This window comes from Dipodomys ordii, unplaced genomic scaffold (genome assembly GCF_000151885.1).
Source record: "Dipodomys ordii isolate 6190 unplaced genomic scaffold, Dord_2.0 Scaffold12, whole genome shotgun sequence".
In the NCBI taxonomy this organism is placed as follows: domain Eukaryota; kingdom Metazoa; phylum Chordata; class Mammalia; order Rodentia; family Heteromyidae; genus Dipodomys; species Dipodomys ordii.
In genome coordinates this window covers 14,446,826-14,468,131 of record NW_012267228.1, presented here as the reverse complement: position 1 = coordinate 14,468,131, position 21,306 = coordinate 14,446,826, and positions in this window count along the sequence as shown.

The window sequence follows — 21,306 nt, the reverse complement described above, 5'->3', positions numbered from 1 at the left end:
TGGGCATGCCGTTCACACATGCATTCCTAATGTCTCTATGTGTGTCCATTTCCTCCTCTACCAAGGATATAAATAAGACTATATAGGGCTTGTCCTAAGAGTTTCATTTTACCTAATCACCAGTTTAAAGGCTCTGTTTTCAAATACAGTTACATGTGAGGCACAAAATACGAGGGCTCCACTTTATAATTTTATGGGGGTACAATGTGGTCAATAACATGTGCTGAGAAATTAGTTCTGATACCAAAGCAATGAAAATCCAGGCACCAGAAAAGTAACATTTAGCTTCATTCACAAAAAAGTTGAAGCCTTCAAATTCAGGAACCTAAGCAGTTACTACAGGTTTTAGATTAGAAACAAAAAAAGGGAGAAGAGTTGTGACTCAGTCAACCCCATTGCGTTTATTGTCAGAAAATGGCTCCCGACTGGTTAAATCCAGCCTTCTGCTGATAGTCTGTATTCCACTTGATTTTTATTTATTTTTTGCTGGTCATGGGGCCTGAACTCTCGGCCAGGGGCACTGTCCCTCAGCTCTTCAGCTCAAAGCTAGCACTCTACCACTTGATCCACAGCACCACTTCTGGCATTTTCTGCTTTTGTGGTGCTGAGGAATCGAATCCAGGGCCTCATGCATGCAAGGCAAGCACTCTACCACTGAGCCACCTTCTCAGCCCTCCACTTGATTTTTAATGCATCTTGCATCATATAAAAAGGTCCACGTTCTTTTACCACATCATTGGGCTCTCTATTTTGACCCACTGATCCATTTTGCAATTCCTCTCCACCCAGTAACACGCACAGTGTCTTGTTTACTATGGCTTCATAATACATTTTGATAGTTAGAGAAAGGTCTCATAATTTTGCAAAGGTATTCTCAATACAGTATTAAAATTTACAATTCCATTCCAATTTTAGATCAGTTTGGATTTTTATTTAAAATTGCAATGAATTTACAAATATTTATAAATGCTCAACATTATTGACATTGATCTCTTTCCATGAATATGGAACACCTTGTCTTTTCTTTCAGTGCTAAAGTGATCTCTTTAAAAAAAAAAGCAAACCTGACTTTATCTTATATCTTCTATTAGTTATTAAGCTTTAACTATACCAGTTTTCCTCATGGACGCCAAATATACCACGTCAATTTCATCTTGGGACTCTTGTCTTTCTTCTAAAAACATTTCCCTGGACATGCACATTCTGGTTACTCTTCAGAACTGGCCCTGAAGCTTGGGTATCCTGTTTCAGAGAAACCATCTCTGCTCACCTCAGAAGATCCCTCCAATCATCTAGCATGGCTTATTTCCTTGGTTTCTCTGTGGCACTTGCCACCATTTGCAAGGACCCTCTTTAACTTTTTATGGGCATTTCTCCACAATAAAGATTAAACTACACAATGCTAGACAATGTTGTATTGTTCGTTCCTGTATCTATGGTACCTATCTATGAGAGTTCTGGCACACAGTTAATGCTCAGTGTTTGTTGAGTACATGAGTAAATGAATGATTTACAGCTGATTGTTCTTTTGCTATTTCCTTTCTCCCAGTGGTCTCACATACATTAGTAAGGAACTTTCTGTAGACAAGTGTAGCCCCCCCCCCACAAAGGGACTACTTAGCTGAAAAATTGCCATAAAAATTCTTTAAATATTTATGTTCGGCTTATGCAGGTCCTAGGTGAGAGTGAAAGTTCTGTTCTCTATCCATGCCATTGTTCCTGCTAAACTGTTCATAGTTTATTTATTCAAGGCCAGAAACGTCTTAGCCATTCATAAATGTTTATTCATCCACCTGTTATTCATATCTTCCTGTCTAGCACAGATGGGACATTGGAGAAGAAGGCAGTACTGAAGTTTGAATTCAAAGCCTATGCTATGCTTCTTGAACTACTTCACCAGTTGTCCCTGATTAGATATTCTGGAATTTTATTTTACAGTTGTTTTTTTTTTAATGGGTCTAAATTTGTTAATCAGGAAGATCAGGAGTCCCACCTAAAAGACTCTGTTCCTACAAACTTCCTGGGAGTTCTCACTTCCAATAAGCACTCTTGCTCATTCTGACATAGGAGGTTCACAGACTATTCTTGGAGAGATACTCACCTAAGCCAAGGCAATTTACTGCCATCTTTATTTAAGACCATGAAGCCTCCCAGACACCAAGGGGCATATGGAGTCGCCTATGTGCTCAGTGACACAGATCTGTGTTCAAAAAGAGGCTTTAGTCAGGTGCTGGTTGCTCACGCCTGTAATCCTAGCTACTCAGGAAGCTGAGATTTGAGGATTGCAGTTCAAAACCAGCCTGGGCAGAAAAGTCCATGAGAATCTTGTCTCCAATGAACTACCAGAAAACTGGAAATGGTGCTGTGGCACAAGTGATAGAGCATTGGCCTTGAGCTGAAGAGCACAGGGACAGCGCCCAGGCCCAGAGTTCAGGCCCCATGACTGAAAAAAAAAAAAAAGAGGGCTAAGAGGTCCATTTTCCTCCACCAAGGCCCTAGGAACGTGCATGTCTGTGAACTACACATAAGCAACCAGGGAAATGCTTATAACTGGCAGCGTGGACAGTGGGGCTCTGGGATGTGCTACTTTGCACCTCAGTTTCTTCCTATGCAAGATGAGGAGCTGGGCCGTATGATGATGTGTGGCATCATAAGAAGCTATGGATGGGCTGGGAAGGTAGCTCAGTGGTAGAGCGTTTGCCTTGCATGCATGAGGCCCTGGGTTCGATTCCTCAGCACTACATAAGCAAAAAAGAAAAAAGCCGGAAGTGGTGCTGTGGCTCAAGTGGTAGAGCACTAGCCTTGAGCTGAAGAGCTGAGGGACAGCGCCCAGGCCCAGAGTTCAGGCCCCATGACCAGACCTCCCCCCCCAAAAAAAACAAAAAGAAGCTATGGTGGTTCTTTCTCCCCAGTTCCTGGCACTGAGCTTCTGAAAATTCTTAGAACTTGCCGAGTGATTAGGAATATCTTTTGTTAATAAGCCCCTTTCAAAACACTCCTGAGCTGATGCTGGTTAATGAGCTGACTGGTGGCTGGGAGCCAGTAGACAGCTTCAGGATGAGGGCTGGCTGCCAGAGGAACCAGTCATGTGATGGATTAGAGGGTGGGCACTTTCAGCCTCCTCTCCTGAGCTGACGGGAGAAGGTAGAGTTCAACTCAATCACCAATGACTGAGATTGACTCAGTCATGTCTACTTAATGGAACCTCCATGAAACCTGTAGACAATGGGTTGGAGACAGCATCTTCCTGCTAGGAGACTGGCACCCCAATCCTCAACTAGAACTGAAGCCCCTACTCGTGGAACCCCGCTAGATCTCACTCTTCGGTACCTCCTTCATCTAGCTGGCCATCTGTGGCCTCTCTACAAACCAGTAATAGCATACAAAGTGTTTCTCTGAATTCTCTGAGCCAGGATAGCCAACAATCAAACCCAGGGAGGGGAACAAGAGAACCCCCTATTTGTAATCAAGTTGGTAAGGGATACAGGAGGTCTAGGACATATAATGGTTTCAAATGGGACTGAATCATTCCTGTGGGCTCTAATGCTACCTCCAGACAGTGTCTGGACTAAATGAATGGGTTGAACTAAATTGTGGACATCCAAGTGGTATCCAGAGAGTCTGAGAACTGATTGTTCGGTGTGAAAAAAAAAACCGACAAAAGTATTCATTGCATGTGAGACATGTTTTGTGTATCAAAAGTATTTTTTTCTTTCAAGCAGGTAATTTTAAGAGTCCATTCCAGCTCCAAGGTGTTATATACAAAACTAACAATGCATGGCTATCTTTATGGCTGGCTCATTTTTCTTCTCTATGTTCCAGTTATTCTAGGATGAGCTTTTATGTAATGAAAAAGAAATGACCAAAAATATCTAAAAAAGAGAAAAAAGACAGCATTTCCTATTGTGTCTGACCAAAGGAAGATTCTGAGATGGCCCAAATTTAAATACAAGAGCCAAAAACAATAGAGAAGAGGAGACACAAAGAGGAAACTACAAAGCCAGACCCAAGTTCCCAGATATATGTCAAAACTTTGACTTAGTGAGTACCACAGCAATTATACTTACCACTCACCTAGCCCCTAAACTTGTTGCTTCTCTTTATGGACTCTCCATCCATCCCCAAAATTGTCCTGCTCCACTTTATCCAACCCTTCCTATCACAGTCAATGCTGTCCAAGGAAATTAATTTTATACGACTTTATTTTCCTCCCAAAATGTCATTGTCACACTGCTTTGAGCTATAATCATGATTACAAGAAATAGGACCAGGGCTAGATATGAGCTGGAAATACATCTCCCTTTTATGCAGAGATCCTTCATTCACTCTCAGACTTTCGAGTCTCGCGTGGCACAAAGCAGGCTATGTAGGAGCCATGCTGCTGCTGCTGTACCAGCACTGAGCTTAAAATGCTCGAGAACATAAAGAAACAATCCACCCATCCAGCAGTCTGTTTGCAGATTTGTTTTCATAGGCAGAAGTGGGTCTGTGACTCTAAACAAGAATGCGGAACAGCTCGAGGATCCAACGGTAGCTAGTCTCACACCACACAGAGAAATTAAGCAGTTCTTAAATATTTAATAATATCCTGTAATTTTTTTTCAGACTCCCAGGCTCCATAATCATTGCCAAAATAATTCCTAAGCCATAATTAACAACAACAAAACAAATAGGCAAGCTTCCAAAGAGTCTTCCAATGCCAGATAACCTCCTCCAGGCCTTCCCTCCCTCTACAGCCAGCATGAGGCAGATGAGGGACACACCCACCGTGAACAACAGAAGCCAGTGGGGTTTGGAACCTGCCTGGAACCGGAGTCTGCTGAAAGAGGCTGCAGAAAGAGGGCTGTGGTTAGAAAATCCTGACATGTGCAACACCCACTTATTAGCTCGTCTGGAGAATCACAGAGTAGGGTAGAGGGGGGACTGCTGAGGTCTTTATAAGCATAGTTCCCTGTGGGATATTTACAAATTCTGCTATCCCAAGTCTCCACAGGAAGCCAATCATCGGCTCTGGGGACTCAATCATGGATGCAGACATCCTGCTCCACCACTTCTGGTCAGCTCCTAGGAAAGACCTCCACCCACCCTCTGGCTGCTCAAGCCATAAGCCTAGATGTTCTTTGCTCTTGTTACCTCCTCTCCATTGTAAAAGCCTAGCAGCCTTCCCTTTGCCACACATGCTCCATAATCTTCCCAATCCTTATCTCCAAAGCCAATGCCATTCCTGCAAGCCTCTAGCATCTTTCCCCTAGATGAATTCGGCAACCTTATAAATTCCTCACCTGATCCCTGAGACTGCTCTGTCTTCACGTGGCAACCATGTGAACATCAGGTCATTTCTCCCTCTAGCTTAAAACTCTTCATTGCCTTCTGAGTTCTACACAGATTAAACATAAATCCCAGCCTCCTCTGAGATCCCATCATCGCTCACACCTGATTTCATGCACGTCTTCCCTTTGCCCCCACATCGGCCTCCCGGCGCCCACAGTACGTACCCAACCCCATTCTCATTTGCAGGGCCTCCGCTCTTGCTGACTTCAAGATGGGGATGCCATGTATTCCAGCTCAATTCACATGGCCTTCCTTGACCTCTGTAACCTAAATCTTATCAGTCCACTTTGAGCTCTCTTCTACCCTTGCTTGTTTGTGTGATCCTGGAATTATACTTCCACTTACTAGTTTCCACCCCTAATGGAAGGTGAGATAAACATTGCTTTGTCTTACAGCTAACCCTCCATCATCTGGACCGATCCACCAAGTCACCCGGTGACTATGTGTTAAATGAATGCATGAGTTGTTTTATAGCAAACAACTCCACTTCTTCTACTCAGAGTCAAAACTCTCTTTCCTGCCTGGAAGATAAGTGGTTACTTTGCAGAAGAGACCCACCCTGCTTTATAACTAACCTCACTGTTATGCTATAACTAGGTTAGAATCTCTAGCATGGAGCACTAGGCGGGTGGAGGTAACTGCAGGTTGGCACTACTGGAAATGGAGGGTTTGGAGTCTGAGTGGGTTGTGCAGTATTTCATCTGTACTGATGGCAGTGGGCACTTTAAAGCTGTAAGGAAATTAGCTGGAGCACACAGTTCTGTAGCCAGGCCTTCAATATGAGGGGAAGTCATTTGGAACCCAAATAAGAGGATCATCTAACCAACAGTTTTAAATGGGTCTGAATCCAAGGCAATCTCATTCTGATATGCAGAGTGAACTAAAGAGTGGGAGTGGCTGCCAGTTTTCTGCCCAGGACAATAATTTATCAACCCATTGGTTGGCCACATGTAATAGTATACCTTCTTTAAATAAGAGAATAAGAGACTTGATAGATCATAGTGTGTAAATGCCAAGATCTTGCTGTAGAGTCAAGATCTTAGAAGGTCAACGTCTAGAGATGACAATGAAGCAATGAGACATCGCAAAAGACATTTAAAAAATCAACTTGATTAAATACAACATCTATGTACAAAAATAGACCCTTGTTTGTGCTGGTACTGAGGCCTGCACCCAGGCCTGGCTCCCTCCCTTAGCTTTTTCATTCAAGGCTGGCATTCTACCACCTGAGCCACAGCTCCACCTCTGGCTTTCTGTCCATTAATCAGAAATAAGAGGCTCACAGACTTTCTTGCCCATGCTGGCTTCAAACCACAACCCTCAGATCTTAGCCTCCTGAGTAGCTAGGACTTTAGGCTTGAGCCATAGCCTCATTTTAAGGGCACAATTCAATGGGTTTTGACAAATACATACACTCCTGTACTCACCCATATAATCAAGATAAGAAACATTTCTCTACCTTGAAAAGTTCCTGTGTGTCCTGCTCTAATTCTTCCCCCTCATTTCTCCTGTCCCACAAACTAGTGATCTGTTTTTGTCATTACACGTGATATAGGCTTCTTATAATTTCACATGAATGGGATAATACAATCTGAATTTTTGTGTGAGTGGCTCCTTTTGTTCAATATATTGATCTCTCTCTCTCTCTGTCTCTCTCTCCCTTCCAGTTTTTCTTTTTGTGTGTGCCAAGGAGTGTTTACTTGGCTTTTCTGCTCAAGGCTAGCATTTCCAGCTTTTTGCTGGTTAATTGGAGGTAAGAGTCTCACAGACTCTTCTTTTCCACTTGGCTTTAAACCACGATCCTCATATCTCAGCCTCTTGAGTAGCTAGGATTATAGGCATGAACCACCAACACTTGGCTGCTGTTGTTTCTATAGACATTATTTATCTCAAATTGGCATATGATATTTGTACTTATTTTGGATTTCAGTGTGAAAATCTGGTATATATATACAATGTCAGGGTGATTGATTAGCATTTCCATTCAACATTGTCATTCTTTAAACTACTCCCCCTAATTTTTGTGAGATGCACAATGAATTATTATAGCTACAGTCATCCTTTGCTTATCATAAGGCTTTTGGGATTTATTTTTCCATTATAAGGCATCAGGACCTTAAAGGATTTTTGTTATTGTTGTTTCTTTTTTCTTTGCTGGGAATCAAAACCAAGCCTTGCATATGCTAGGAAAGTGACATTCCATTAAACTATATATACCCAGACCATTGTTCCATTATCCTTTATGGTTGTATTATTATTAGTATTGTTGGTGTTATTGTTGTTGTTGTTGTCAGATGTGGGGCCTGAACTCTGGGCCTGGGCACTGTCCCTCAGCTCTTCAGCTAAGGGCTAACACTCTACCACTTGAGGCACAGTGCCACTTTTGGCTTTTTCTGCTTATGTGGACCTCATGCATGCAAGGCAAGCACTCTACCACTGAGCCACCTTCCCAGCCCTGTGGTTGTGTTATTTTATATCATTCTGTAGTATGGCTTTCACACCATCCTCATAGCCATTCACCTGCACCAAATGGTGAATTTTGGCTTGGATCCCATTTGGGGTTATCATGAACATTCCAGTCTAAATGTTTGTGCATGTGCACATATATACTTTTTTCCTTTGGTAAATAACTTTTAGTGGAACTACTAAGCTTTATGATAAAGTTTTTTTAAAAAATTTGTAGGAACATGGGCTGGGAAGGTGGCTCAGTGGTAGAGTGCTTGCCTTGCATGCCTGAGGCCCTGGGTTCGATTCCTCAGCACCACAGAAGCAAAAAGAAAAAGCCGGAAGTGGTGCTGTGGCTCAAGTGGTAGAGCGCTAGCCTTGAGCTGAAGAGCTGAGGGACAGTGCCCAGGCCCAGAGTTCAGGCCCCACAACTGGACCAAAAAAAAACAAAAAAAAATTGTAATGTGTTTTTTCCTATTTTCCATTTCCAACAGCAGGGTTTGGAAGTTCCAATAGTTTCATCCTCACCAATACATGGTATTCTCCATCTTTCAATTTTAGCCATTTTAGCAAGCACGAGGGGGATGGGATCGTGACCTGATAATCATTTGAAGTGCTCATCAGCCATTTGCCTAGCTTCAGAACAGGATAAGCTGAGGGGCAAGATGTAATTCTATACTTGAGGTGCAAGAACTTGCTTTATTTAGTAAAAGTTTGAAAAATGTAATATGGGAAAGGATTTGTAAAATATTCACATGCTAAACAAAAACTGTTCATATTCTAAACTAAAAAATAGTGAAGTTAATAACATGGTAAAAACAAAAACAAGTCCACATTTTAGACAGGATTAGGAGCATACACATGTAACACTGTTGTTCTCTGGAGGCTGAGGTGGGAGGATTGCAGACTGAGGCCAGTCTAAGTAACAGGGGGAGATCTTGTCTGAAAAAAAAACACATTTTTCTTTTTCTTTAAAAATTAAGTTTTGTTTTTTTGTTTTTTGTTTTTGGTCAGTCATGGTCTTGAACTCTGGGCCTGGGCGCTGTCCCTTAGCTCTTCAGCTCAAGGCTAGTGCTCTACTATCTGAGCCACAGCACCACTTCCGGTTTTCTGGTGGTAAATTGGAGCTAAGAGTCTCACGGACTTCCTGCTCAAGCTAGCTTTGAACCAAGATCCTCAGATCCCAGCCTCCTGAGTAGCTAGGATTACAGGTGTGAGCCACCGGTGCCTGGCTTTTCTTTTTTCTTTCTTTCTTTTTTTTGGTCCGGTCGTGGGGCCTGAACTCTGTGCCTGGGCGCTGTCCTTCAGCTCTTCAGCTCAAGTCTAGCACTCTACCACTTGAGCCACAGTGCCACTTCCGGCTTTTTTCTTTTTGCTTCTGTGGTGCTGAGGAATCGAACCCAGGGTCTCATGCATGCAAGGCAAGTGCTCTACCACTGAGCCACCTTCCCAGCCCTTCTTTTTTCTTTAGTAAACATTCTTTGTACTCTTCAGCAAGTCAGACCTCCAAATACACAGGTTTTGCATTCATAGAGTCAACCAAGTGCACACTGAAAATATTTTTCAATTGAGCATGTACAGATTTTCTTTCTTGTCATTATCCCCTGGAAATACAGTATAACAACCATTTACACAGCACTTACATTGTATTAGGCATTGTAAGTAACCCACTGATGATTTAAAGTATGTGGTATGGCGATTACTATGCCACTTCCTATAAGGAACTTATGACCTTACAGAGTTTTGAATCCCTAGAAGGTCCTGGAAGCAATCTCTTGGGAATACCACAGAGTGACTATATACATTTATATAATCCTAAGTGATCAGGGGGTTGACTTTGCAAGACAGGACTGGGACTGAATTATCTTGATCTTAGCAAAGACAGAAAAAGCTTTGCTCGCTTTGCTCACTCGACTGCATTTTATAGACCATGGGCTCAATTATTCACACCATCTTTTTATATCCAGCCTCGTAAAACTGTAAGGTGAATCATTACAAAATTAATATTCAACAGGCTTTATATAACTCTGCTTAATGCAATGCATAACTCAGATTTTTATCACCCTCAGGCCTCTCAAGATCTATAACCGTAACCAATTTAATAAGATACCACATATTTTAACTCTTAACGTTACCACTGTGACCTCCACGCAACCAAACTGCTAAATGTAGTCAAGACAGCCAAGTAGTGATGACGGAAATGGGTGGCACCAGAAAGTTCAAGATCTGCATGGAAGACTCACATGGCAAACTAATTTAGCGTCTGCTTTCAGAAACTCGCAGCTTTAATAAAAAGCAGCTTCTACTCCTTCCAGAACACCCCACATAAGAACCACTACCAATTTGTATGCTCCGCCCAACACCCAAGTGTCTGACTCAAGTTATCATCACTTCCCAGTATGAAAAAATACTAATGAGAATCCCAGGCCACAGAACTACATGCATATTGCCTTGCATGATGGAGTTTATAGCTCCTGTAGTCCCACGATCCTACTTCAAGGGGAACTAAGACCATGCCCCCTCTTCCCCTAAATTGTGAAATTACCACAGAGATATTCACTCAGTTAAATGTTGCTAGTAGATGAGGTATGGGGGTAAAAACAAACACAAACAAATGAGAATTGACCCTTAACTTTAGCAAGATGGTGGTGATTCTGACAATTTCCGATTCTCAGGAGAGAATGTAAGGATGTAACTGCTTTTTCATTACTATTTATTAATGGGTATGTGTGTGTTCTAATCTCTCATATCTACTAACCTCTGCATTTCAGCCTAAGTAGCCATTCACAAGAAACAAACCAATGGGTAGGGTTGTGTTCCAACCAAACTTTCATGTTTTGAAAATAAAATCAGATCATTGGCTAGATTTAGAAATAAAAATGAAATTGCGCTGGGAGCTGGTGGCTCCCAACTGCAATCCTAGCTACTCCGGAAGCTGAGAGCTGAGGATCAGGGTTCAAAGCCTGTCCAAGGCAGGAGAGTCTGTGAGACTCTTAAGTCCAATTAACCACCAGAAAACTACAAGTGGCACTGTGGCTCAAAGTGGTAGAGTGCTAGCCTTGAACAAAAAGGGTTCAGGGAAGGTGTCCAGGCCCAAATTCAAGCCCCATGACTAGAAGAAAAAAAAAAAGAAGAGAAAAGACAGAAAGAAAGAGAGAAAGGAAGGAAGGAAGGAAGGAAGGAAGGAAGGAAGGAAGGAAGGAAGGAAGGGAGGAAGGAAGGAAAAGAAAAAATGAAATTGCCAACCTGAGTTCAGACAACCAGTTCAAAGGAGCTGGTTATTAGATCTGGGTCTGTTGTTTCAGATTCTGAATTCCTTAGTCATGTGATTTTTTTCTTTGTTTTTCAGAGTCCCCCTTCCTGTTCCTCACCCCATTTTCATGAGTCATACAGGTTCAGTGTAGACACTTTACAAACTCGGACAGGAGAAAAGAAAAACAAGTATGGAATCACGTCTTACCCCAGCTCTGTGTTATAGTACTCTTAAGCCTGAGGAACACAGTGTGGTCCCGAGTCACACGTTTGTCTTCATACCCTCAGCGGGACAGCCCAGGACCATGGGAGTGCTCAGCCTCCTCCAGCCTCATCAGCAAAGTGGAGAACACAGGTCACTTATTGAAGGTGGTGACAACAGGTTGGGCATACAAGTTACAAACCATTTTGCTCAGTGTCTGGCATTGAACACTCAAAGCATTCACCACGATGCTATATCCTTCTAGAACATTGTTTATTCTTTCAAAAATAGAAACCAGGACTAGGGGAATATAGGTTAGGGGGAGGGCAATTGCCTAGTATGTGAGAGGGTTCATCCTCAGCACCTCAGAATAATTTAAAAAATGATAACAACGGAAGAAAAAGAAACCAGTACTCTGGCCTTTTCTTTTCATCAGCGAATACATCTGCCATGCAAAAAGTCATTCTCCATTGGCCTTTCCACTGAGGTAAAGTAGATTGGAGAAGCGCAAATGTAAACACAGCCACCAGGACAGCCACAGGCTGAGCTTCTTACTTTAAGAAGTCCTTGCAAGTCAGCAAATTATATCTTGAGAAACCAGACGACAACAAATGCAGCAGTGGTACTCACTAGACACTATACTGAAAAGGAACCATACAACTTGTGAGTGAGGACAGGAGGGCAAAACTGGGAGAGAGCCAGGGAAGGAATGCCACTGTCCAAAAGGAAATGTCCTCTTTTATCTGGCTTGTGTACCTGTAACCCCTCTGTACCTCTCCTTTGTAATAAAAAAGAAACCAGACTATAATCCTGTCCAAATCAGAGTTCCCTAGCATAGCTGTAGGGTTTCTGTCAGCTCAGTGTGGACAGGCTCCAGGAGCATCCGGTGACTTTCCCACCCTAGTGTCATCTCACGGGGATGTCATCATCACCAGACTAGTGATGTCTGGGTGAAGCAGGAAGATATTTGACAATAAAAAGAATTATACTACTATAATATCTTCTTCCTACCTTGCACCAAAATGAACAAACAAACCCATTGCTACCTATATCTGTGAGACTTCAGAAAGAACTCTAGACTTGGTAACAATCAATGACGGGTAGGTCAAAGCTCTAAGAAGTGCTGTGTGATAAGTTTATGAGCCACACCCTAGATTAGAGGGAAAGGACTCTGTGATTGATTAGTAATGTCTGTGATGGAAGACTTCAATAGCAAAGCAGTATCCATGTTATGTTGCTGTCTTTCCTCATCACTTTTAATGTCTGCACCTTATAGATAAGAAAATTGAGGCTCAAGGAAAATGAACAATCATGGCTCATCCAAAATTGCACAGACACTACGTGGCAAAGCTAAGATTAGTAACTACTCGTTGTGGTGTGTAGCTCAGCATGCCTTTCTGCATGTCTGGCTGCCTTTCTTCTCTGGTGGGCTGGATGTGTTCCTGTTCTTATAACCATTAGGTGGTCCTGGCATGTTACAACCCATCTAGCTTGCCTCTGTAATGAATAAATTATGCCAAGACAATTAAAGAAACCCACAACTCCTAGCTTTGCACCAAAGTTCTGGCAACAGCCACCATACAGCTGCTACAAGGATGCAGATTCAATTCTGACGAAAGACAGGTGACTGCTTCTGTCTGTTGGTCTGAGAAACTATAATATGCAGAAGTGAGAAAAGCAGGAAAGGAGAAATGTCTTTCCCAGACTCTCATATTAAGTGGATTTCTTTTTTACATAATGAAGCCCTAAATTAATAAAATATAAAAGGGATGTTTATTATATTACAGATGTTGAGAAATGGCTATAGAGTTCTGCTGTAATTTGTTCTAGTCTTCTGAAATAGAATTCAGCATGAAAGGGGAGAAGGGAAGATCGCTACCATTTAATTATAAGTGTGAGGTATGTGCAAAGTTCTGGAATGGCAATAGTGATTGGAAGAGAAATAGTTTCTGTCCTCAATGAAATCTATTAGAAAGATAGACTATGAAGTCTTATAGTAAGTTCATATACAAAGAAGAGGACAGAATTTAGGAATCAATGTGTAGGTTCAATGAATCTTCTACAAGATCAGCATGCTTAGGCAGAAAGGTAACACGAATTGAAGCCAGACAAAAAGTATTGACATTCTCTTTCCTTACCTAATGAGTTGAGCAAGTCACTTAAACTTTCTACCCAAATGTTCTCATCTGAAAGAAAGCTAATAACCCTGTTGGAGTTATGGCAGTCTAAGTTAAAGGTCACTAATTCTCAGAGAAGCTGGTATAAAAATATGACTCCAACACATATTTGTCATATGAAAGAATGATTATCAAACACGTATTGGTCTTTCTAACAGAAAATGGGGCACTTGGACAGGAAGTGATAAGACAGAGAGCAATGTGATATTAGTCTTGTCATGTGCTTAGTTGGTAGCTGAGAATATATAGCAAAGAAGATAAAAATCATAAAAAACCCGAGACAAGCCACTCCATGTGGCTGGGTCGAAGTGAAAGGAAAGGTACATGTGCAAACTTTCAAATTTCTAAAAGGCAGATTAAGAAAAGCAGAGAGATACATGTAGATTAAATTTAATAATATCTCAAACCCCATAGAACCAACAACCATCATTTTGAAACATAAGTCATATGAGTTTTTGAATGCATTATTTTTCATTTCATTTCATGTAGTAAGCCAGTGGCTATTTTACCTTGCACAATATCACAGTTGGGACTGGACATAGCTCATATGCTCTGCAGCCACAGGGACTTAATTGTCCACTACATCTTCCCTAGTGGACAACACACTTCCAGAATGCAGAAGATGGACGTAGTTGTCTCTTTGCAGGCAGGAAAGTGAGTCTGAGTGGCCCTGGGCATGGATGGAAAATCCTCTTGGAGTGATTTGCCTATCTTCCCAGGTACTGGGTCCTGGACCACAGCACCTTGGAGCTGCCTCCTTCCTAGGGCCAGCTCTATGCCTCAGGGACCCTCCAAACCTCCTCCCTCTGGTGGAAGGTTTACAGTTCTGGGTGTGCGTCCTGCTCTCTGATGGCACTTTCTGACTGCACACTGCCCTTGGCATGGGAGGTTTGCCCTGGTATAGTACCCAGTACCTGGTCCAGGAGAAGCACATATATGTAAAAGGAGATTTCTGATGTGCTTCAAAAAGTTCTAAACAACAACAACAAAAAGACACAACATGAAGACAAGGTAGCCAAGTACTTGCTGGACTGTCATAATCCTAGTCTGCTTTCAACCTAGAGAGAGCCATACAGATAGTTATGAATTACACAGAGGCTGGGATCTTCCTCAGCAGATCATAAGGCTGTGTATGGGATCCTGGCAGGAGAGAGACAGGCATGTGGCCTGGCTCAGTGACATGGGGTTTCCTAGAAATGAACTAGAAAAAAGAGATGAGGGAATAGATCCTCTGAAGGCAGGTTCTAGCCAAGGTTGGGGTGGGTTGGGGAGGTACTGGGGCTTAAACGCAAGGCCTGAGCACCATCCCTTAGCTATTTCCCTCCAGGCTGGCACTCTACTACTTGACCCACAGCTCCATTTTTGGCTTTTTTGGTGGCTAATTGGAGATAAGAGTCTCATGGGCTTTTCTTTTTTTCTTTTATTTTTAAAGTCCTTCCTTCCTTCCTTCCTTCCTTCCTTCCTTTCTTTCTTCCTTCCTTCCTTTCTTTTCTTTCTTTCTTTTCTTATTGTGAAAATACCATACAGAGGGGTTACAATTACATGGGCAAGATAGTGAGTACATTTCTTATCAAGCATTGTTGCCTTTCTGTTTAAGCTCTCAGCCTCCTGAAGAGCTAGCATTACAACTGCGAGCCACCAGCACCTGACAAAGTTTGGCTTCTTAAAAGCCAAGGAGATGGAGTAGGAAATCCACCTGGGAAGAAGTAAACAGTGGTAGATAAATAAAAGAAATTTACACGAAGAATAAAAGATGGGTGAGAAAGATGGATTTAGGACGAGAGAGGGGGATGCCTGGAAATAGAGTCTCCATACAGCTTGGTCGACCTTCTCCTAGGCAAGATTGGAATCATCCCTGTAGTAGAACCCATGATGGTTCACTGAGGTAGGCTAGACCCGTGTCTGCTCCTCCATTCTGTTATCCAGGTGTTCATATTAGCACAACAAACTCAGGCAAGCAAGTAAGGAAGGTTGGATGAGGAATTGTGACATCCATTCTTCCAACACCTCTCTGCTCCTCCACCACCAATCCCAATTACAATGGAGGAGGAAGAATTTCTAAGTGGTCTCTCAGCTTAACTTGTCAGCATCATCACCAGAAGCAAGTCCTTTGTGGAGGGGAGCCGCGCTCTGATCTACCCAACTGTTGGCAAGTTACGAGGCAACTTGGTACATCTAGGCCTTTTAATCTTTCCAAAGTCTTAGTGGATTTTACATGTCCACATCATGTAAGCCAAAAGGAAACAGGTTGTAGATTCAAGAAGACATGGCCAGGGTTCCTCTCCCTATTAGCTGGCTCTTTGTCATTTGCTCAGCTCCATTTTGCTCTGACGCTTACATCAGAGGCATTTGACACCACTTGCATTTTGCTTTGAGGCTCAACTCAGGTTGTGTCCATGAGAGGTTAAACATAGCTTGTGGCACATGATGAAAGCAGCCAACTGTGAAAAACTTCTGAGATCAACTTCTAACTGTTACATAGGGATCAAACCCGGGGATGCTCCCGGGGATAAAGCATCTGAAACAGAGCTCCTTCCCGCAAATGACTCCTACCTTCTCCATCCCTGAAACAGTAGGAGTGGATTTCAATATTTCCATTCATGAAACTCTAAGTGTTTACCCAAGGAAGAAAGGAGGGGAGGAAGAGGAAGGGAGGAGCAGAGAGAAGAAGGAGAAGGGAGAGGAGAGAGACTGATCTAAGTGGAAGTACAGTTAGCTTACATTTTCTAGAAAGCAGTTTATAATGCACAGTGCATGACTGAAACAATGTATATCCTTTTGACCCAGCTCTTACACTTGAAGGCATTTACCCTAAGGGGAAAAGGATGTTTTCTCCCCATAAAATTTAGATTTAGAAAGTTTATGATAGTGCAGTCTGTAATAGAAATAATGAGAGACATTAAATGCCCATCCATGGGGATTGGTTGCAGAAGTTGCTCCACACTGGAATGCTCATTTTCCTTCCATGACTCTCAGTACACGTATTCTGTTAATTACATCTCCTGCAATAATGTCTACAAGAGCCAGAGCTCTGTCTGTCTTGTTCAACATTGCCTGCACTGATACATATGAGCCAGCACATCACAGATGCCAATAAATATTTAAATAAGCAAGGCAGCTTATGTAGTGTGATTCTCTATTTCTTTGTGGGGAAAAATGCATGTATCTCCGCAAGTATGCTCTCAGTGATCTTCTATAGATCAGAGGTCAGAAAACTACAGTTCTTGGGCTGGCTAAATAAAGGGGCTTGGTTTGGATTTTGGTTGTTTCAGTATTAGGACTTGAACGCAGGGCCTGGGTGCTGTCTCTTGGCTTTTTGTTCAAGGCTGGTGCTCGACTTCTTGAGCCACAGCTCTCTTTCCTCTTTTTCTTTGTATAAAAAGTTACATCAGGTACGGTGTACATGCCTGTACGCCCACTACAGTCTAGGAAGAAAGAGTTTGAACTCAAGGTCAGCCTAGGCTACACAGCATAGGTCTGAGCTACAGAGTGAACCTTTGTTAAAATGAACCAGTCAACAAACAAACAAACAAAAAACCCTAAACAATGCTTCCAACATATGGCTTGGCTTTTTCCAACACATAGTTTACCATTTCTACCTCGATTAGAACAGTTCTCTGCCTTAGTGGTTAAAATGCATTGTGTCTCTTGTGCCAATCTAGCTAGATCAAATGCATCTTCTAAAGGCCTTAAGGTCTTCATCCCCAATAGTGTGCTTTCCTGAGGTGGTGGAACCTTTAAAAAGTAGGGCCCAGTGAAAGGTCTTCTAGTTGTTGAGATTATACTCTTAAAGGTAAGATTGGGGCGCAGGCCCTTCCTCCTGCTCTTTTGGCCTCCTGGCCATAAAGTGAACAGCTCTGGTCCACCACACACTCCCAGCCATGATGTGCTGCGTAAATCCAGTCACTGATCTGTCATGCCCCCAAACCTCTCACACTGTGAATAAGCTGATTTATCCCACGTGGTTTTGACAGTGAAAGGAACCTACCTCATTCCCTTGCTCACATTTCCCTGACTTCACTCTTATCCAAAGGAGATAGCTTAGAGAATATTAACAACACCCATCTACCCCTTCCACCATGTGTCTACCTCACTCTGGAGGTAGACATGCCTTTGTTATTCATCCACAATGGGGGAACAGTAGATAAATGTCCCAATCTCTGCGTCTTAGAGTGTTGGCAGAGAGGAAAGCCTGGAATTTTTTTTTTATTTGTCAGTCACGGGACCTGAACTCAGGCTCTGGGTGCTGTCCCTGAGCTCTTCTGCTTGAGGCTAGCCCTCTATTACTTTGATGCACTGCTCCATTTCCAGTGTTCTAGTGGTTAATTGGAGATGAGTCTCCTGGACTTTCCTGCCTGGGCTGGCTTTGAATCACAATCCTCAAATCTCAGCCTTCTGAGTAGGCGTGAGCTTGGCACTCTTGACAGGTGATCTCTGGCCCTTCCCTTTTCCTTGCTCGCGGTCTCCTGCCCTCTCTCCTGTTGCTATGGATTCTCTTCCCAAATGAGTTTTCTACACCCAAAATATTGCTTTAGGATTTGCTTTGCAGAAACTCAAACAAAGGCAGTTCATAAGAAAATACCAAACAAGAATTACCCAATAGAGCCCTATTTCTGGTATCAAATAGAACTCATTATTAGGGTACATCATTTGTTGCATGACTATTCATTAGATATCTACCCTGGGCTACACACGTGCTAGATGTGTGACAGCAAACTAGAAATACCAAGTTGACACACACAGAGCAGAAGACACTCAGTAATGACTTGCACAAGTCATACGGAAAGATGGGGAACTACAGGAAAATCTTACCTCTTCTGAGATCAATAAGCTTAGGTTTTGTGAGAAACAAATACTGAACCTGAGCTCTCAAGTAGGAGTCAGCCAAAGAGTGGGTCAAGGCTATCATAGTTCCTGAATGTACAAAGGCTGAACAAGAAGAGTTGGTATTTCATGAACTGATTAACCCCGTGAAGGGGTTCTGAGGATTGCAAAATATATGTATAGCTAGCAAATACTCTTCCCTTTCATTTCACACATATTCAAGATCTCAAAAGCTGAGCAAGTATTTGCTTATGTTCAAGGTATTAATTACTGAGAGGATTAAAGTTGCTATTAAAATTTAAACATGGCCTGGAGAAACATCCTTGCAATGAAGAGGCAGAATGCTTGGTAGATTCTTCGGCTAATTGGAGACAGTGTGGATCCACAAAATGTCAAATAGGAAAAAAAAAGAAAGAAAAAGAAGAAAGAGCCCATTCTAACTTGTTTCAAAATCCCACAGCTCCAGGTTCAAAAAGACATCATTGAGAATTGGTTTGAAGAGCAATCTCCTGCCGATGAACCCTGAAGTAGTTACGGAAGAATCTACTCTTCACAAACTTCCAGGAGCACACACACGTCCTGGGGCTTTGAAGCAGTTTAACTTCTTCCTGAACACAGGTCCTCTTGCATCGTGCTTTCTGTGTTAAGAAACTGACATAAATAAGTCTTTGGCATTTCTATGGTTTTGATTGATTGCCTTTTTTCCTTGCAGCAATCTTGTAAGAGTTTTGCTCCTTATTTTTTTTTATTATTCTCACTGCATACTAATTCTTCAAACATTTTAGTAAATTATGGTTCTCTAGCTCCTACTTCAGCATCATTTAGCTGATTTAATGAGCTCTGTCTAATTACTGTATTTCACCTTTCATGTACAAGTGCGGCAGGGTTGAGGCAGCCATAGCTCAAATACGCGGAGAGGAAGATAATGATGGCTAATGCAGAGCCCCTGAAACAGCTCATTTTATACCAGATATCATTCTTCAGAAGATGTTGGTATCAATTGTGCATACATCTTAATGAATTCACTCATTCAAAATTCATCACATATTTATAAGCTGTATGCATGTGCCAGGCATTGGTGACTTTTGTGGATAGCGACTCCTCTATTGGAGCACAAGACATGATGTTTAAGACTTCTTGGGACCTCCACTGTGCAGAGCTGTCTCTCAATATCCAGGACCCCCTTTGGGTACCAAAACACACAGATGCTCAAGTTGCTTTTATAAAATAACATGGTAGTTCTATGTAGCCTATGCATATCTTCCCATATACTTTAATTATAAATTAATTTAATTAATTATTTTGAGACAGAGTCTCTCTGTATTATTAAGCAGCCTGGCCTTAAGCTCCTGGGTCAAGTGTTTATCCTGTCTCAGTCCCTTGAGAAGCTAGGACTGTGGGCGTACATTATTGCACTCAGCTTTATCCTCCTACACACTTAATTGTAATATCTAGATTACTTATCTTCCCCCATACTTAATCTTATTCTCTAGATTATATATAATACTTAACACAATGTCAGTACATTATAACAACCAATAGTTCTTTATATATATTTATATTATTGTTGTATATATATATATATAACAACTATTGATTGTTATATTGTACTAAGTTGGAAATAATTACAAGAATGGAAAGTCTATACATGTCTAACATGGACAAAATGTTTTTTCTCAAACATTTTTGAAGCCAGGTGTCAGTGAGCTTAGGATCACAATTTGAAGTCACCCTACCAGGAAAGTCCACGAGCCTCTTATCTACAATTTAATCACCAGACGGCCAGAAATGGAACTGTGGCTCAAATGGTAGACTTCTAGCCTTGAGCAAAAAAGCTAAGCAACAGCTCCTACTCGCTGAGTTCAAGCCCCAGGACTGACACAGAAGTTTTTTTAATCAGTTGTTGCTTAAATATATGAATGCTAAGTTCCTCATAGGGTGCTCACCTGTATATTTAAACCTTGGATTTACTATTTCTAAGTTCTGTGACTAAATTGGGAATGCTAATTCAATCGATCTATACATCAGTTTCTCCAACTTCCAAACATTTCTTGGCGCGCAGCAGACATCTGGTAATTGTTGGTTGCTTCTTTTTGTTGCTATTGTACTGTAGGCATTGTATAACTAACTCATGACTGTCTGTCTTCTTTATTCTTTTTTAATATATATTTTTATTGTAAAGATACTGTACAGAGGGGTTACAGTTACATGAGTAAGGTAATGAGTCCATTTCCTATCGAGCACTGTTACCCCCTCCTTTGTTTTTCCTCTACATCTCTTACCTCCCTACCTCCACAACTCTATTCTTCTCCTTTATTACCTATTATTTACTTATTGAAGGACCTCACTTTATATCCCAAGCTGACCTCTCCCTTTATTATCCTTCTCCCTTTCTTGTCTGATAAGTCTGGGATAATGGACATGCAATACTAATTATAGTTTCTCTTTAGTGTTTGCAATTTATTCTTTGTCCCTTGAACACTGAGACTACATCCTTAAGTATCCTTTTATTTGGCACATGTGTGCATGCACACACACACACATACATGCACGCACACATATACACACAATGTTTGCTCAATGAACAAATGAACAAATAAATGGTCTTATGTTAAGATGCATGGCCCTGCTCATTCTCCACAGCTATATGCTGCAGACGTTTTCATTACACATGTCCACCAAATGCCGTTTGTTGGAAATTCCACATGGCGTTATGTCCAGATGGTGCCACGACAAAGAGAAGACGTTCTGGCATGCATGAGAGTTATGATGCCAGATGACAAGCCAATTCACTGCATTATTCATCATCAAATGTTGTTGGCCAGCAAACTGACTGCTGTCTGCTGTCAGTTGAGCTCCACTATGGTCCAGTGAAGAAAAAAAAAAAACAGAAGCCAAGACCATCATTAAAGAGACAGAGAGATGTAATAAGATGACAGGTTAAGACATTTCTAACAATGGGAAAAAATCATGTCTTCTGAGCCTCTTGGTTTACTGCTCATGTAAGTGAAGGCCACCAATTGTCACCCAAAACTCCCAAACCTGATTGTGCTTCAAAATCTTCTGGGAGGCGTT